The sequence below is a fragment of the Peromyscus californicus genome, unplaced genomic scaffold (assembly GCF_007827085.1).
Source record: "Peromyscus californicus insignis strain IS unplaced genomic scaffold, ASM782708v3 Scaffold_20__1_contigs__length_68692818, whole genome shotgun sequence".
Classification (NCBI taxonomy): domain Eukaryota; kingdom Metazoa; phylum Chordata; class Mammalia; order Rodentia; family Cricetidae; genus Peromyscus; species Peromyscus californicus.
This window is the reverse complement of record NW_026294503.1, coordinates 12148657-12165605: the sequence shown is the minus strand read 5'-3', so window position 1 is coordinate 12165605 and position 16949 is coordinate 12148657. Positions and strand designations below refer to the sequence as shown.

The following is a 16949-nucleotide window of genomic DNA, read 5'->3' as shown; positions in this document are numbered from 1 at the left end:
GTAGGAGGAACTAGGGATAATTCCCTAGAGAGATCTATATTGTTAGCAAACAAAATAATAGAACAATTTTTTATCATAATGTCATTATTTTATAGATTTGGTTTAAAGCCTGAGAGCCTTCATTAAGGCACATTAGCTTGAAAGACAAAAAAAAAAATCTCTTTTTCCTGTGTGTACCATTTTTCCTCATGCAAATGGCTACTTTACTTTCCGAGGAGATTTTGTTTTGTGCCGACAGAGATAATATCCCAACTCACAAGTACCAGAGTTTAAATACCACATTGTCAAGTGGGATCCATATGCAGTACATTATAAAAATGTCAACCCACTCCATCATCCAGGGACAGCCTTGCAAAACCATGCTTTATGAAGTACTTACTCTTTATTGACTTTTAGTGAGCAAACAAAAAAAATGAGAGCACACTTACAAAAGTCATAACCTCTTTAAATGACATTCATAAGTTTTAAAATTGTAGCTAACACTGAGCTGTCTGAAACATCCAGAAAAGTTTTTTTAAGTACAGCCTGTGAAGCCAAGTGCCTCACTTACGAGTCCCTTCATTTTCTCTGAGGCTCTGGACATGGTCCCATGTCTTTCAAGCACCCAGGATGTACAAACACTACTCTTAAGATTTTCCTTCATTGATCCACTTAATCACCTTTCACAGATGAGGCACTAGAGACACTGAGAAGTGATTAATTTGCAAAATACTATACATATAATTAAAAGCAGTGCTCAGATTCCAATCAAGGTCACCTGACACCCCACCCAAGCTTACCTTAAATTTTAAGCTATTTCATTTTAATACTTCGGCTGAATTCATTATTTAGAAATGATCACATGTAATTTTTGAGGTCCCCAGCCAAGCTTCTTTGATTAAACACAGATGGGTCAAATAAAGGAGCATAGCATTCTGTTTGGGGAATGTTGCTAACCACTGTATTCCATTCCCTTTATGAAAAACAAAAACGAATAAAAACCACCTGTTGCAGAGGGTGCTGCAGTTTGGTCTCTAAATCACCCACTAGTTACTGTCTCAGTAGTCTTAAAATGCATTCACTCTACTGATCTCTTTAATGTTCTACTATAATTGACAGGTAACTTCAAATATCTTATATCATTAAAATTCTCGCTCCTGGCACCTATGAGTCACTGACATAAAGCCTCTGGTGGGACAGCTTCTCCTTCTTTATTCCAAACGTTGAGGCCTGCATATGCAGTTTGCCCATTCCTATCCTCTTTGCCCTCTAAGAAACGTGTCAACACATGTCTCTACCTGTCTGAAACCCCACTCTCGCATTAGCATTCTAGACCCTACCCTACCCAGTTAACCCGGAAAACCTAAGCATCGGTTTTGTCTTTTCCATCATATTCATAAGCATTCTTGTGTTTCTATAATTTCTCCTCTTAGCCTCACAAACTCCCTCAATTTACAAGAGCCAAACTTTGTCTTCAGGGTATCACCTGCATTGAAAAAGAAAAATTGAGGATTCCCTACTTGTATATTCATATTATTTCCACTCCTCCCTCACTGTCTCCAACTCCTCTGGCTCCCTCTACCATGTGTGACCTCTCCTTAAAGTATTGCTGTGTGTGCACATATATGTATATGTGTGTTTTTATAATTCCCCATTTCCGCTGAACACTCACTTTGCTGGCCAGGATCCCACTAGTAATATGCCAAAGAAACAGTGTTTACTGAGGTTACCTATAACCCACTGGTAGCTAAATCATGCCCTATCTTGCCTGAAATCACAGCTGCTACTTCTGAAACAAAACGTCATTCCTCATCAGAATCTTTCCTTTCTAGCCACATCAATATATTCAACTGTCTAATCAACTGATTTCTTAAAGCCACATCCAACTAGATTTGTGATTCCTTCAAATGCACTGAGATGGTCTCCATTTCATTAAATGGTTCAATAGTACACATAGGTTTGCAAGTCATCAACCAATGACTTTCTCTCAAGCCCCTCCCTCTCTACAGTTGGTCTTTATATCTGAAGTATCTGTCAAACCCATCCAAAGACATTACACAGGTCACGTGTGAGTATCTTCAGTAACCTTCGGACATCACCCGCATTCAAAAGCATCAGTGTTTAATCAGTAAAACATTAATATGACATGACACCAGATTAAAAGCTTCATATCAGATCATTTCAAGTTTTACTATATTACAGTTTCAGCTAGGGTAGTTTTTCAATTAGGTATTACATAGCAAGGGATTTGGGTTGTCAGAATTATTGCTAAATAATTACTCTAGTTTCATTCTGCTGCAGTGATAAAAACACTCTCACTAGAAGCAGCTTAATGGAGGAAAGGGTTTATTCCAGCTTACAATTGCAGACCACAGCTTTATCACTGATGGAAGTCTAGAGAGGAACTCAAGGCAGGAGCTTGAAGGCAGGCCTACTTGCTATTCCACACAGTATTGCCTCCAACAAAAAACTTCACTTCATAGTCTGAGAAGTATAGCAGGAACCGTGGAGGACACTGATTGTTAGCTAATTCACAGTCCAGCTTATCCTAAGGTGACTTTCATATACAACTCAGAACTACCTACCTAGGGATGGTACTACCCACACCAATAACTAACCAATACAATCCCCCACAGACATGTCCACAGGACAATATGAACTATGTCATTCCTCGATTGAAGATTTCCTGCAAGAGGACTCTAGGCTAACTAGTTTTAGCTACTCAGGACAATAGCTGTGAGTTTGTACTTCAATTTATCAAAAATAATGCATGTTATGGTTGAGAGAATGAAAACTAGAGCCAGAATATATCGTTCATTTTCATTTCTACTACTCTCCACTAATTTTTTTTTCAACTTCAAAATGAAATAACCAATTATCTATGGCTAAGAATATGGAGATTAAATGACTTATTAAATGCAAAATCCTTAGTACAGTGTTTGGCATAATGAACACTCAATCAGTATTAACCAGTTTATGTCTGTTTGTTTCTATATCCTTTTACTTAGGCAATTATGAAAATTTTCCATCTATGAGGTGGTTGGGTTAAAAGAAATATAATTTACAAACAGCAAGGGACTTGGGATGTGGCTCAGTGGGTAGAGTGCTTGCTGTGCAGTGGGATGAGGACATGAGTTCAAATTCCCATACCCATCCAAAAGCCAGGCATAGCAGCACAAACACAGAAACTCTGTGCTGAGGAAAAGACAGGGACCTACCCTGAGGCTCACGGCTCGTCAGGCCAACCAAAATGTTGAGTTCCAAGTTCAATAACAGAGCCTGTCTCAAAAAAGAAAATGAAAAGCAATAGCTGACGACATTCAATGTTGACCATTGGCATATGCAATGCATATCTAAGTACACACACACACACACACACACACACACACACACACACAACCTAAAGAAGTAAAATAACGCTTGCATAAATAAAAGAAATTATCTTCTCCAAATTTTTCAATAATTAATCTATGTAAAATGTTACATAAGCTTGCTCGTATCCCGGCATGCTTTTCAGCACTAAATTAACTAATGTAAGTTTTACAAATTTAAGCAGTAAGGAAAAGATATTTCCATCATTGCTTATTCCTTAAGTTGTGAGAAATAGAATATTTCACACAGTTCTTGATAATTTCCACAGCTTCATCTCTATAGCTAAAACCTATGTTTTTATATCATAAAAATATTAAAGAATGAAAACAATTTTTCTTATGAATAATACATATTTTAATATGTCAAATGTCATCCAAATAACTTATGTCATATCTGACTAGAATGAGCCAGCCTTAAACCCCTGTCATAGCCAACAGCAGGAACCATCTTCCAGGCACACTCCCTACAGCAGGAGAGCTCATCAGTGATTCCTCCAGCTGCATAAGTGTAGCACTCATCATGTGGTACAGATCTACTTCTCCAGTGAAGTCTCCAGGAGAGCTCCCCTTTTATTCCTGTGGGACTTCCTTCCTGAGGAGAAACATAGAAGAGAGAGTTAGTGGAATGGTCTAGAGACACATCGTCGTGTTTATTTGCACAGCCCCAGCTGGTTCTCACCTCCTCCACTCACTTTCCAAACTTCCCTCCCTCCTATTGTTCCATTCAGATGGCTCACCTGTTGGTATGATCCAAAGATTCCTCTATGGTATGTCTGTGCACTTAGTAGTGCACTGTGTTTGTTTATTCACTCTTGCAGTGAAGCCACGGCCGTGAAGGGGGTGGCAGAAAGTCCACATGGACCTACTGAGTCCCACACTTGTTCATTCCTATCTCACTGTATGAAAGTGTCCTACATCCTCTCCCCAATGAGAGTTGTTGACTTCTGCCATAGTGACATTTCCCCCAGTTTCAAGACATACAATGTCCAAAATATATAAAAACACTGATAATTGTTTTAGTGGGTACCTGGCTGTGTCTCCTGTCAAGAACAATCCACCTTCAGAAAACAAAACTTCCAATCTTGTAAATGTAGAGTTTGGGGAACAGAAAGCACAAAGTCTCTCAATATGTCATTGGGAATGATGGAATGATTAAGTATGACCGCTCTTACTTAATCCTTTGTTCCTAGACTCATACATTCTACTTTTTGAGGATTCAGAACTCTAGGGATGTGTCTGATTTAATGTATATTGTGCCCTAAATAATGGTATCCCACTCTTTCAGAGTGTTGCCTTTGTAGCTATGAACGTTCAGAAGGGCGTGCCAGCATTCTGTGATGAAAATTGCCTCTTCACGGCTTCAGGAATACTCCTGACAATACCTTATGACTAAGTCTTAGAAGGTCTTCAGTCTATAATCTCTCCCTCCCCAGGCTTCTTTGTTAAGATATGCGTGGAATTAACTTTAGCTAGCCTGGAGGCAGGGAAGGGACTAAAAAGGGCTCCTGATGGGATATTTATTATCTTACTGAGTAAGGCTACTTCAGTCTTCTAACAAAGGTGAACTATTTTCTCCAATTCTATGGAAACCAGAGCATCTGAAAAGCCAGCTGCCTTAGGATTATCCAGTTAAATCTCCTACACTGTTTCTGGGTCCCAGGTGTCCAATAGAGAACCCTGAATTTATTAGCGAAGCAGATCATTTTTCAGTCCTGAGCATTCAAATGTCTCCAGAGTCCTTACTCCATCACATCACCATTGCAGAACTCAATCACATCCTTATCTTCTCTGCAGCTGTGGCTGCTCATCTGCTAAGAAGGTAAGCAAGCTACCAAATAAGGGTGCCAGTTCCTATGTCTGGCTTTTAACAACTAAGTTTTTCCTTACCCATCTGCAGGATGGAAATACAACTTAATACTAAACAAGATAACAATAACAATCCTGCTGGGTAAACAATGCCTTCTGGTTTACATCACTTAAATATCTGAGTCATCACACTTGCAATCGGATCCCTCTCATTGGAATGTTTTCCCAAGTTACCCCTGATGAAACATTTAACAATTGGGCCACCAACTTGTGCCAGGGATTCTGCTCACAATGGCATCTTCATTCCTGGAAAGTTGCTAAGTGAGCTTGCTCCATATCCTCACCATGCTTTATTGGGCCATTCTCTTTATTACTTGTGCTCATTAAGGTCCAGTTGGAAGCACTTTGCAATATGAGATTATGCATGTGAGAGATTTATTTGAAATGGGAACATGAAAAGGCAAGGGAGACTTCAGCTTGTGATTTCCATAGAAAGAGAATAAGCAAAGCTAAGCAAGGAGGAAACACAAACAGCACCAGAGCTCCAGGAAGGATTCAGCCAAGCTAGTGGGGCACCCCTATTCAAAGGCAACAATGGCAGGATTCTACCGTTTTGCTATAATGGACTTCCTTTTCTAGGCTCAGTCATTGGCTACAAGAAGCTTAGCAAGAAATACAGCCCTATTACTAAGGCACATATTCCCTGGGACAGTAGTCAATGGCATCAGTCAACTACGATTTCTGTAGATAGAGATCTAAGAAGTGAACTTTGATAACTGTCATATCTGACATTCTACTTCACTATAGTCCACAACAAATTAAAGATTCTTGGTATAAAATAGATAACGAAGTCTGTTTAGTCAAACCCTCATTTTAAGACAGGATTCTAGTTCATTAAATTCTTAGATCACAATTCCACACCTCTCATTAAGAACAAAAATTTTGTAGCTCATGGCTGTATTTTCTTTCTCCTCTGAGCACATTCATCATGATTATGTTTTTAATTATGGAAGTTAAACACAGCTTATCTGTACATGCTAAATAAAGCAAAGGATCTATAAAATAAAAAGTTAATTTGTGGTACTGACTTTCTAATAATGGTAGAAGTTCCAACATGTACTGTGAGCATTTGATGTTATGTTGGCCCTTCAATAAATCTAGAAGTATTGGTCACTGAGCATTGATGTATGGCTGCAAAACTGAATTGACTTGAAATTTGCCTGGGTGTGTTATGAAACTCTGATGTATTCCCAATTTCCTTCAGTCTCAGGAGCAATTTATAACCATACTCAAAAGGCATATGAAGCACTATTTATAACAGCTGTTGTTTTTCCTATTAATGCATTTTAAATTGGCTTCTTTCTCTAGACTGACAACTTCCATTACAGATCAGATTGTTGGGGATTTGAATACAAAAGGAACTCTGCACAATTAGCATACTATACTACCTCTGGGAAGAAGTTATACTTTTGGTAAACACTTCTAAGTACATGTAATATATAGTTCTTATGTGTTTTCTACCAAATTTAAAATTACCTCACATCATGCGAAGCCCAGCTATTGAAAATTTTGTTTTGTCAGACATATTCTTGTGAGTACAATAGTTCTTTGACTCTTAGATCCTGAGATGTTCATTATTCAGAAATAAGCAGGCATATTATAATATGAAATAAGTAGCATAATATAATATAATATATATATATAATTGCTATATATACTATATAATATATATTACTAGCTTATATATATGTAATATTCTATATGACTGTTGATGGCATTGGAACTGTTACATGTACAGAAACTATTGTTGGTACTCACATGAGATTCCCTTTGTCCATTCTTTGTGATCTACATGGTCTATGATACTCTTTCCTTCTCTGGAGAGCTTTGCTCAACCAATGATACCAGGCCACCTACTCACAGTGTCTCCCTCCTATTGCACCCTGGAAATCCATACACAAGAAATGCCTCATGTAGAAGTGAAAAACATCAGCACCCTTCTTTCAAAACTCTGTGGGGTGATTCATATTTGTTGACACCATCAAATAACTTGTTCCACTCAGACTCCTCATGCTGGGGTCCCCAAATTAATGCAGCACCTGATAACTTTGTTTTGACAATCTCTTTGATGATTGCATATGATCCACAGTGCTTTCAAGGGACACCATAAAGTTGTCATCAATGAAGAAGGTAAAATCAGGTTGTAAAAAAAGAAAATGAGTCGATACACACTTCCACTCCAGGTCTCTAGAGAGAAGAAATCATCCAGGAGCAGTTCAGTGCTTCCAGGCCTCTGGTGCAGGGCAGTCAGGCACCATTATGGTGAACAGGTGAGGAAATGGGAGAGAGAAAGGCAGAATGATTGATATGCTGTGGAAAGAGGTAGATCTGAAGAGGGAAGGGTGGGAGGAACATCCTGATGTAGATGGCCTGCTTGTCATACAGTGTCATGGTGATGTCTGTGCCCGGGGCTGCTGTCAAGGGCCATGACTTGATCTGTGGCTCTGGTGCAGCCAGTGGGGCTCTGTATTGATTGATGTCTGTGGCTCCTGTTACCACTGAGGGATGTGGGAATGTTGCTCCTTATGGAGTTTCTTTGATGTCCATTATCTTCTCTGAATTAAACTAGTGCTGCCAGGAGCAGACATGTTTCACTTTCATGAAAAGCCTCAGGTTACTAAACATCTTAAATGAAATAGGTCTCTGAAGTATTTTAAAATCACCTATATATCTAAAATATGTTAACTTTGAAAACATATCTAATATGGCTACAAGTTTGATTTTTATGGATGACTAACCATTAACCTGCATTTCTTAATTGTACATTTCATTTTTAAATGAACTGCATAAGCATTATATCCCAAATAAGAGTAGAAACATATATACAGTATAACAAAAATAACTAAATTTGAATCAATATACTAAAATCCATATCAATGTAAAATAACAAAATATTTGAGGCTAGTAGTTGTCATTTTATCCTATATTCCTCCTAAGTGATAACAAACATCCACAACCCACTGAATAACCAAAAACCACCCACCCAACCTATTGGGAATGTGAGCATAGTGTTCTCTAGACTGCTTCCTGTTATCTTTGGGCAAAGACATCCCCAGGGGACCCTGGGAAAATTGGAATTTCATCCAATCTCAGAGCTGTTCCCATAGTAGAGGGGTCAGTATATACATCACCTATCTTGTAGCTTTTTCTTGGTTTATTTCTTGGTATCTGTAGTCAAGATTTCAGGGCTTCTCCCCAGATCAAACCTGATCTCTATCAACCTTGAAGGAATCCACAACCTCTCCTTTGCTGTGGAAACATAAGCAAAACCTCTTCTTCTACATAACATATTTTTGACTTTTTTAAAGTTAATATATTCCTAAAGTATCTAGGTTGGTTCAATTTAGCAGTCCTGTTTGCAATACAGTGTTTCTCAGCAGCTGTTATTCATTCATCAGCACTCAAAAAATTCAAAGACAGCACAACACCATACAGGATCCACACTCTGTATATTTCCCATCTGTATGTGATTTACTCTTTTAGATTACTTTACTCTTTCTTTAAAGACCTGATTACTTATAAACTATTTTTTCTATGACTGTCTATACCCATTTTCTTTACTTTCTTAAGCCTATATACATTTCAAAGCACACTGTAACCTGTTTAGAGGTTTTTTTTACCATCTGGATCTGTCTTTACTGCATGTTTGAAGACTTTTCTGATGAGCCAGACTTCAACTCCTAAGCCACAGCTGGATCCTCTGCCAAGATTCTGGTGGCTGACTCTGCCCCCTTCTCAGGTTGTGAAAGCCAAGCCTAAGCCTGCAGCCCCATCCTGAGCTGCATTCAACTCAGAGTTGTGTTTGGCCAGGAACTACATTCAACCTACCTAGCTCTAGGAAGTGGGTACCCACACTATGGCAGGTGTTTTTACTTAGCTTGCTGTTTCTACTTAACATGCCATTTTTTGTTCATTTGTTTGTTTGTTTGTTTGTTTGTTTGTTCAGCTTTATCAAGCCCAAGGAGGAAACTCAGACCCTACTTTGGTGTGCCAAAATGTAATTGGCTTTTTTCCTTTTAGAGGTCCACCACCCAGATCCCAAATACAGACAGAGACTTTTTATTCTTTGTCACAAATGCCCAGCATCATCTTAGACCTGTTTCTAGCTAGCTTTTCTAACTTTAATTCTCCTGTTTCTCTTTATCTATGTTTTGCCCCAGGGCTTTTTACCTTTCTTTCCTTGTCTTACTTTCCTGCTTTCTCTATGGCTGGCTAGCTGGCTGGCTGGGTGGTTCAGTGACTGGCCCCTGGCATCCCCATCTCCTTCTCCTTCTCTTCTCCTTTCCTCCAGAGCCCAAATTCCTTCTCTGTTTATTCTTCCTGCCTGCCAGCCCCACCTATCCTTTCTCTGCCTAGCTATTGGCTGCTCAGCTCTTTATTAGACCAGTCAGGTACTTTAGGCAGGCAAGGCAAAACGGCAACACATCTTTTCATAATTAAACAAATGCAACATAAACAAATGCAACAACTCTTTACATAATTGAACTATTATGAACTAGTATTACAACAAGCTGTCCCTGCTGGTGGAGATGCGGGTAAGTAGGCCCTGACGACATGAGAGTGGGAGAGCTAGCCCCACCGTCTGTCATGTGGTGGCATGGGTGGGGGAGAGATAACCTCCTTGCCCCTTGCCCCTTGCTACCTACTGCAGGCAGGAAAAGCTGGTCCCGGGATCAAGAGAGTGGGAAAGCTGATCCTGCCCCTCACCAACTGCAGCATTCAAGAGTGGGCCCTGGACCTCACTTAGGCAGCACAGTAGAGCTAATCCTGTTGGCAGGATCACAGGCGAGCCAGGCCTATGGGCATGAGAGCAGGAGATCTTCCTCTACCCCCTCTCTCCTATGTGATGGGGTGGCAAGGGTGAGGGAATTATGCCCTTCACCCTACTCCTTGCTGCCTGTGGGAGAGCCAGACTCAGGGACATGAGAACAGAAGAAGCCCTACCCTCACCAAGGTTAGCAATTCAGAAAGCAGGCCCTGCACCTCCTCTGGCCAAAACAATAGAGCTGGCCCTGCCTGGTGATGTGAGTGCAGGCAAGTCAGACCCAAGGGCTTGACAGCAGGAGAACTAGCCTTGCTCCTTGTTATCTGCTACATTGAGTGAGCTAGTGGACTGTACTGGAGAACCCACCTGGGCGGTGTGCATGAGGGAAAGCTGGCAGGCTGACCAACCCAGCTACCACCCAGGCCTAGAACTGGAACCACAAGATAGCCCACCCCAACACCCCCCTCATCTATGAACTGCCAGAGTCTGATAAGGTGCCAGACCTGCAGATCCAAAGCTACAGAACCTCCATGACTCAAGGCAACAACAGGATATCCAAGAGGAGTCCTAGTAAGGGCTCAGTATTGATAGTGTAGCAGAAGCCAGGGGCATCAAACCAGATCAGTGATTCCTTGCAATGAACACCTACAAGTAAAGATGTATGGACTGAAGGGTAAACTGTGTGACTCACTGGTCCAAACTACAGCTTTCACTCCAAGATTTTGTTGTTGTTGTTGGTGTTTGATTTTTTGTTTTTTTGTTTGGGGGTTTGGGTTTTATTTTATTTCATTTTGTTTTATTATTGTTATTGGCTTTTGTTTTTGTTTTACTATTAAATTTTGTTTTTTGAGGGGAGGTTACGAGAGCAGAGGGAAGAAGTGAGGGGATGAGGAGATGAGTGGGATCGGGATGCATGATGTGAAATCCACAAAGAACCTATAACAAGTTAAAAATAAATAAATAAATAAATAAAACGAGTGGAAAGATATACAAATTGATGTGGGGAGTTTTACCTGCATGCTGCTGCAAATACCAACAGACCCTAAATAAAATATGGGGGAAAAAAACAAAAACAAAAACAATTAAACCTATCATTTCTAGTTTAACTTTATCTTTAAGGAAAGACTCAAAGGCCCAGACAATATGAGATGGAAATCATCTTATATCTATCAGCAAGCAAATATCTTTCCATATAGATAAGCAAATGAGAAAGTACCAATTTCATAGAAAGACTCGTTTCAATGAGGATGATACTGAAAGTTAAAGCAACTTTTCTTATAAATTAAATTTGCAACAAGAATGATATATTTTTAAAACCTCCAACTTAACAAATGGGACCTTAAGAAAGAATATTTTGAGATCAGAAAAATACATTTTTGAAATGCAAAACTTTTCTCACTCTCAAACTAAACCGATACCACTTCAATCCTAGCAGGAAAAATGTGTTACTATTTCTTCTTCCATATTTTATGACTTAATATATTGGTGTATGTAGTGTATGGCATGACAGACTCTTTAAGGAAAATGAATTCCTAGGTATAAGTACATGACTCACTTGTTAGCAAGCCTTTGTTTTGACACTAAACCAGACAGATGCATGGTCCAAATCAACTTCTTTATTTGGAACTCATACTTTGGGCCACTATACAATTTTTCGATACTTGACAGCTAGAGACAATCACAGAACTACTTCTTATTCCATCTGAAGCTTTACCACAGTAAGCTTTAGTGCCATATGTACACCACATTTCTGTTCATGGTACATATATTCTGTATGAAGGCTGTATTAGTCAATGTTCTATTGCTGTAAAGAGACACCATGACCAAGGCAACTCTTATAAAAGAAGCATTTAATTGAGGCTTGCTTACAGTTCAGAAGTTTAGGCCATTGTCATCATGGTGGGGAGCATGGTGGCATGCAGGCAGACATGGTACTGGAGGAGCTGAGAGTTCTGCATCTGTATCCACAGGCAGCAGGTAAAGAGAGACACTGGGAATGACTTGAGCATTTGAAAATCCAAAGCCCAACCCCAGTGACACACTTCCTCCAACAAGGCCACATCTACTTCAAGAAGGCCACACCTCCTAATCCCTGTCAAGTAGCACCACTCCCTAATAACCAAGCATTCAAATATATGAGCCTACAGGGGTAATTCTCATTCAAACCACCTCAAAGGTGGAGGTATGTGTACCAGGTAAGTTTTTGATAATATGTAAATAAGATGTATTGATTACTGTAACAGTAATATAGCACACAAAAAAAATTCAACCTTACCTGTATTATATTAAGCTCCCAGAAACAGATCCAGAGATAAAAATACAGGTCCAGTTGATTTATATAGAAGGTATCTCTAGCAAATATTCCTGGAGGAATTGAGAAATGAGACTAGGCAGAAAAGGCAGCCTATAATCACCATTGTGAGTAGAACTAATTCCACTGGGAATTTCTCAAGACCAGCATAAACTATACGCCTTAGAGTCACCCAACCAGCAGTTAAGAGCTGGAACATATACATGTAAACCCCCATACATCCCTGATATCTGCTGGAGAGTCATTGATCTCATGGCATTCCTGGCTTTCAAGTACAGGAGCTGATGTTCTGACTGCCAAAGCTGTAAAGTACATAGAAAGTTGCCTCACTCGCTGTAACAGCAAGCCTGAAAGAATGAAGGCAGATTGGCTGGCAGATTTCTTCCACCAATACCATAAATGAATCTCATAAATAATATGTTTGAAAAAAAAAGCAGGAAATAAAAGTACTATGTAATGTTTCCATTTATAGAGAGTTTAAAGTCAGGCAAAACAGATATGAAAAGTCTGAACTGTTGTTGCATTTGAGGAAGGAAAGGGATGAAATTGGAGAGGACACAGAGAGATGAGCAGTTGTTCACAATGGTCTACATTCTGACTTGGGTGGTGATTGTATGGAAGTCTTCACATTGTGGCAGATGAACTATAAGCTGATAATTCTGTGCATGTGCTGTTTCTAGTTTAGAAGTTTGATTGATATGGAATAGGGTAGGGAAATAGAGTCAGTATTTCAGTGCATGCAGCCCATTCAGATGGCATTATAGATTATATGAGCATCATATATTAAAATGGTGTCTGAATATCAGTGCTCCTGGTTCAGTTAATTGTTCACTTGCTCATTAGAGCTATAATTTAAAACAGAAATATGACATCCTACTCTCATTCAGCTTAATAAACTTAAGCGACTCCCCATCCCCACGGCGATGCTCATTGGTTATGGCAACTTCTTCACAGTCGATGCAAAGGAAACAATGGAACACTCTTAGTGCTTATGACAGGTGCTTCTTCCTCTATACATGTTCATAAGTTAACTCTGACACTAATCTGCCATTCTGGTGGCTGATCTACATCCATATTGACATCCTGTTCCATAACTGCTGTGCTGGAACTGAGTTTGACTGGGAAGGCTAGAAGTTATAGCCTCCTCAGGCTTTCCAGCACTCTCACCAGTAAGGTTGGAAGCAGTGTGAAAACATGGGTCCTGAAAGTTCAGACAATCAGTAATGAACCTGGATTCAGAAGAGCTGTAACAAGAAGCAGTGCCTTCAAGCCAAACCTGGAAGACAAGCCACTCATTCAACAATGAGAAAGTTAAACCCATATCTGAGCTGCTTCTTATCTAGATAATGTCTAAGAGTAGCCAATGCTGATACTCCTTGACTCTCATCTCTCTTTTCTCTTCAGGTTTGCCAAAAAAACCAAAAGTGACATTTGAGATAGAATTTTAAGGTGTTAAGTCCCATCAGTCAATGTCTTAGTTAAGTTTTGTATTTCTGGGATGAAATACATGACCAAAAGCAACTTGGAAAGGAAAGAATTTATTTTTTATTTGGCTTACGCTTCCCCATATTGTCTGTTATTGAAGAACATCAGGGTAGGAAATCAAGACTGGAGTCAGGAGTCCAGGACTGAAGCAGAGGCCATGGACGAACGCTGCTTAGTGACTTGCTCTCCTTGACTTGCTCAGTCTTCCTTTTCATACATCTGAGGACCACATGTCCAGGGATGGCACCACCCACAGTGGACTGGGTCCTCCCACATCAACCATTAATCAAGAAAATGCCCCATCAACTTTCCTATAGGCCAATCACATGGAAAAATGTTCTCAATTGTTCTTTTCCCCAAAGAAAAGCATGTATCAAGTTGACAAAAGCTAATCAATATAGTTAGCCCATACCAGGAGGATATAAGAAATAGTCATGATCCATGTATATTGCTTCTTTTTATTTCTGTCCAACAATGAACATATTTATGTTCATTACTCCTCCCAACATTATTCAGAACAAAAGGAAAGTATATCCATATTAAGAATCAGTATACAATGATTTTAGCTATATTGGCATTCTATTCTGGGGCACAGCGTAATGTAGGAGGGGAGAAAGAATTCAGGGGCTACCAGGGTGTCATCTGGGCCAGGGCTGCTGTGGAGGGGCATGGCTGGGTCCACCTAGAGCTATGAAAATGATTGGGATCTTTTCAGCCCACCTGAGACCATGTTGGTGTCTAAGGACCATGGTGATGATGGAGCCATACTGATCTGGGTGGTTAGTGATGCTACCTGGGACCATGGCGATGTCAGGTCATGGGCTGCTGCCTAGGGCCATGTCTGGGTCCATGGCCCTGCAGTGAGTGGCCAGGGTCTGGGGTGGTGTCCATGGCTTCTGTCACCACCAAGGCCTCTGCAGATGCCAAGGGTCTAGTCAGCCACCTGAGATCATATTGATGGCCAAGGGCCATGCCGCCCCTGGGGCCATACTGATCTGGGTGGCCTTTGCTGTCACTGGGCCACAGTAATGTCCGGGCCAAGCTGCTGCCAAGGGCCATGTCTGGTACCTTGGTCCTGCTGCAGCTGGGGTCTATGATGATGTCTGTGGCCCCTGTTAGTACTAGGGCTCATTGGAGCCATGCTGTGCTGAGCAATCCCTGCCTTTCATTGGCCCAAGGATAGCTGGCTCTGCCACTCACTGGATACTGCAGCAGAAAAGCTGACCTGGGCTCCACTCCTCTGCCATGTAGTGGCATGGGTGAGAGAAAGATGCATTCCCACCTCACCCATTACCTCCTGCAGCAGGTGAGAGAGCTGGCCCAGGGATCACAAGAGTAGGGAAGCTAGCCCTGACCCTCACTGACTGCAGGGCCCTGGAGAGCCATCTCTGCTCCCCTCTGGATAGCACGCTAGAGCTGCCCCTGCTGTTGGGGATACAGGTGAGCCAGCCCTGAGGGTGTGAGAGCAACAGAACTGACATCCCCTGCTTTGTCTACCATGCCGTGCCATGCAAGGGTATGGATGAGGGAAAGATGCCCACCCCCACCCCCACCCCCGCCCCTTGCTACCTGTGGTGGGTGAGAGAGTTGGCCTCTGGAACACAAGAGTAAAAGAAACAGGCCCTGCCCCTCACCAGCTGCAACACACAAAAAAGCGGGCCCTGCACCCTGTCTGGGCAGCACAGTAGAGTTGACGCTGTTGTTGGGGTGCAGGTGAGCCGGCCTTGAGGGAGAGAGAGCAAGAGAGCTGACCCTGCCCTCCCCATATACCCCCTACAGCAATCAGGAGAGAAGCCTCTGCATCTTGCCTGGGCAAAACAGTAGAGCTGGTCCTGTGGGGTGAATGGGGGTGAGCCAGACCTGAGGACCTGAGAACAGGAGAACTGGCCCCGCCCCTTGCTGCAGGCTGCACTGGGTGAGCTAGCCGAGGCAGTGCTGGAGAGCTTGCCCAGGTAGTGACAGATGATGAAAAGTTAGCGGGCTGACCAACCCAGCTACCACCCAGGCTCAGATTCAGGACTACGAGTTGGCCCAACCCCAAATCAACCTCATCTTTGAACTGTTGGAGCATGTGAAGGAACCTACAAATCCAAAATAGCAGGATCTCTGTAAACAGACGTTTCCTTTCCTCACTGCCTGATCCCAAATAATCACATGGAGACTTATATTAATTGTAAATGCTCAGCCAATAACTCAGACTTATTACTAAGTAGCTCTTAGATTTAAATTGACCCATTTATATTCATCTATGTTTTGTCACGTGGCTCGTGGCTTTACCTGTCCTCCAGCACATCTTGTTCCTCCAGCGGCTGGCTGGCATCTCTCCGGACTCTGCCTTCCTGCCCATCCTTCTCAATTTGGCTTTCCCACTTAACTTCCTGCCCAGGTACTGGCCTGCCAGCTTTGTATTAACCAATGAGAGTAATACATATTCATAGTGTAGAAAAGGATTGTTCCACCCCAGATCTGCATGACACAAGACAACAGGCTATCTAAGACAAGCCCCAGTGAGAGCCCTTTAATGGTGGTAGAGCAGAAACTAGAGGGAGCCAGAACAATAACTCAAGGCAATGAACATTTGCAAGTAAAAATGAATGGACTAAAGGGGACTCAACTGACCACACTACAGCTTCCGTGACAAGATTCTTCTCCCTTTCTATTTTGTTTTTGTTTGGTTGGTTGGTTTGGTTTTCGGTTTTTCTTTTAAATTTGTTTTTGTTTGGGGGTGGTTTGCAAGGGCACAGGGCAGATTTGAAGGGACAGGGAGATAAATGGGATTGGACTGCATGATGGACACAAAGAATCAATAAATGTTTTTTTTAAAAAAAAGAATTCAGGGGGCTACTAAGTCAATGGATCATCACAATTGTGTTTCTCTGTATGTGTGACTGTGTGTGTGACTGTCTTTGTGTGTCTGAGTGTGTCCATTCAGGTGTACAGGAATTTATGTGCATATGTGTGGAGGCCAAAGGAACCTCTGGAATCATCCTTAGGTGCACCATCCACCTCCTTTAAACAAGTTATTTCTCTGTCTTATAGTTCACCAAGTAGGCTAGCCAGTTACCTAGGGATCCTCCTGTCTCTACTTAGAAAGAGGACTGTAGATACATAACAATATGCCCAACATCTTCTTTTCCATTTTTAATAAGCTCTAGTATATTTGCTACTAGCC

At 41.3% G+C, this 16949-nt stretch overlaps 1 long non-coding RNA gene across 1 annotated transcript; it reads right to left on the bottom strand.

The window, feature by feature from the left end:
- Positions 1-2079: 2079 nt before the first annotated feature.
- Positions 2080-14348, bottom strand: LOC128116489 (uncharacterized). Its single transcript, XR_008220478.1, has 2 exons — positions 6975-14348; positions 2080-3942 (listed from the first exon to the last, which is right to left on the bottom strand). It is a non-coding gene; the product is annotated as an uncharacterized LOC128116489 (long non-coding RNA).
- Between the last annotated feature and the right edge of the window lie 2601 nt (positions 14349-16949).